Source organism: Octopus bimaculoides, chromosome 16, assembly GCF_001194135.2.
Source record: "Octopus bimaculoides isolate UCB-OBI-ISO-001 chromosome 16, ASM119413v2, whole genome shotgun sequence".
Lineage (NCBI taxonomy): Eukaryota > Metazoa > Mollusca > Cephalopoda > Octopoda > Octopodidae > Octopus > Octopus bimaculoides.
In genome coordinates, this window is record NC_068996.1 from 2,120,766 (window position 1) to 2,123,741 (window position 2,976).

The 2,976-nt window shown below is 39.0% G+C and overlaps 1 protein-coding gene across 1 annotated transcript in view; it reads right to left on the bottom strand.

Moving 5' to 3' along the window:
• Positions 1–2,976, bottom strand: part of LOC128249614 (glutamic acid-rich protein-like) — a gene marked incomplete at its 5' end in the record, with an annotated part of 26,285 nt that overhangs the window by 23,109 nt on the left and 200 nt on the right. The window lies entirely within an intron of this gene.

Below are 2,976 nucleotides of genomic sequence, written 5' to 3' on the forward strand. Positions count from 1 at the left end.
TATATATAAAGAGATAGATATATATGAATATATTTAATTAGCTAGCATCCCTGTATGTGTCCATATGCATATATATATCTTCATAACATTAAGCAAAAGACGAATTAATAAGTCCTACTATTACTTATGTAGTTAAGCATCTCTTTATAGGCTACATTATATATGAGCGGGCTTATGCATCTTTGTATGAATGTCGAAAAAGGAAGAAAGAGAGAGAGAGAGAAAGAGAGAGAGAGATAGAGAGAGAGAGATAGAGAGAGAGAGAGATAGAGAGAGAGAGAGAGAAAAAGAGAAGGGGGACAGACAGACGGAGAAAGAGAAGGCGAAAGGGAGAGAAATAAATACTTAGATATAGTGAAACACATGCATATAAACATAGACGCATGTACGTACGCTTGTATCTATCTATCTATCTATCTATCTATCTATCTGTCTATCTATATATATATTCTTACATACATACATACATACATACATACATACATAAGTACGAACGCACTGCAATACCGCTAAATTTGTTCATATTCTAATTACTGCCGGGTCTCAACAATCCATACACAACAGAGATTTCATGTTTATTTCTTTTGTTATTTTATTTTTGTATTTTATAATGACTTTCCAAAGTGGTGTAAGCGTGTGTTGTTGAAGATTTGATAATGGCAAGGCTCATTCGTAAGATGCAATTTCTCTTATTCAGCAGCGGAAACAGGAGGGTCAGTTCCGTTGATCTCCACCTTAAACAGCTGCAGGTCACGTTGTGCGGTAAACAGATGGTGACTCTAAAGAGATGGAACTGGGGGTATGAAAGAGAAATGAAGAACGGTAGTGTTGAGTTCCATCTTCACTCGTGTCAATAAGCTTTGAACAACAGCTCCTCCGCAGCCACTCGTACTTTATATGGCACGCGGCTGATTGGGGTGAGACAAAAAATAATTTCTGCCGATCGGAAGACTATGCGTTCATCTAACAATTATGAAATAAGTTTATTTGTTGCCGAAGACCACGTAGAAAGCTTCTTGCCGCCCACTTTTGCGCTGTGGTTTCCATTCCTCATAGAATATATATTTTATGGTACTAATCTTTTAGAAGAATACAAAATGTCACAATTCGCACATTCCACTTTAAAATATATTGTAACTGTGTGGTGTTTCTTATCGAAAGAAAGCAAATGAAGCACGAGCTTCAGGAATGGTGGACATGGTATTGCACAAGAAATATAGGGACAGTTTATTTGGTAAACTCCCTATTTTGAGCGCCATTTCGTCCGTTTTTACGTTTGGGTTTAAATTCCACCAGGGTCTATTTGCATTTCATCTTACCGGATAAGTACCACAAGGATGCGCGAGGATTCCTGTCTCACGGGCACCCTTCAACGTTTTCAAAGAAAGGGTTTGACTACCCGATAATTTTGGTGCATTTGTTTCTATCTCTGCTTCGAGATACACACACGCACGTATCCACCCCACCACACAAATACACATGCATATATGTTTACATATACGTATAAATGGAGGCGCAATGGCCCAGTGGTTAGGGCAGTGGACTCGCGGTCATAGGATCGCGGTTTCGATTCCCAGACCGGGTGTCTTGAGTGTTATTGAGCGAAAACACCTAAAGCTACACGAGGCTCCAACAGCGGATGGTGGCGAACCCTGCTGTACTCTTTCACCACAGCTTTCTCTCATTCTTACTTACTGTTTCTGTTGTGCCTGTAATTCAAAGGGTCAGCCTTGTCACACTGTGTCACGCTGAATATCCCCGAGAACTACGTTAAGGGTACACGTGTCTGTGGAGTGCTCAGCCACTTGCACATTAATTTCACGAGCAGGCTGTTCCGTTGATCGGATCAACGGGAACCCTCGATGCCATAAGCGACGGAGTGCCAACAATACTTATAAATATAGAGGTATATATGTATACATATGCATATATCTCTATGTAAATATATAAATATATGTATTGATCTTTGTATATAAATATTTAGCCCATTCTGGATTGTCTTGATAATGTTAAGTTATAATGTTGTGTCATAGGCGTGGGAGTAACTGTGTGGTAAGTAAACTTGCTTACGAACCACATACTTCTGGGTTCAGTCCCACTGCGAGGCACCTTGGGCAAGTGTCTTCTACTATAGCCTCGGGCCGACCAAAGCCTTGCGAGTGGATTTAGTAGGCGGAAATTGAAAGAAGCCCGTCGTATATATATGTTTGTGTATATATATATATATATATATATATATATATATTTCTCCTTGTTTCTCTCCTTATTTCTTTGTGCTCCTTTTAGTTGAAGAGCGTAGCTCGAAGCGTCAAAGATTTTCTCTATTCCCGAGCGTTAAACTAATACATCCATTTGTTGTTTACACCACCTGTCTTCGTCTGTTATTTTTTTTCGTAAATTCTCCCATATATATATATATACATACATATATATATGTGGGGGGTGCGCGTGCGGTGTGCGTGCGTGTTTTTGTTTCTGTGTTTGTCCACCCAACATCGCTTGACAACCGATGCTGGTGTGTTTACGTCCCTGTAACTTAGCGGTTCGGCAAAACAGTCCGATAGAATAAGTACTACGGTTACAAAGAATAAGTCTTGTGGTCGATTTACTCGACTAAAGTCGGTGCTCCAGTGATGGACACAGTCAAATGACTGAAACAAGCAAAAGAGTAAAAGAGTATATATTTTCGGATATATAATTTTGATTGATATTTTTCTGAATATTTTCGAAATACGACGTTAACACAAAAAAAAACGTTCGTCGCTATTGTATTGCGTATTTACCAATTAAAGATGTGATGTTTCTTCTTCTTCCACTTCCACTTCCCTCTTCGTCTTCCACTTCTTCTTCTTCTTTTTCTTCTTCTTCTTCTTCTTCTTCTTCTTCTTCTTCTTCTTCCACTTCTTCTTCCACTTCTTCTTCCTCTTCTTCTATTTCTTCTTCTTCTTCTTCTTCTTCTTCTTCTTCTTCTTCCTC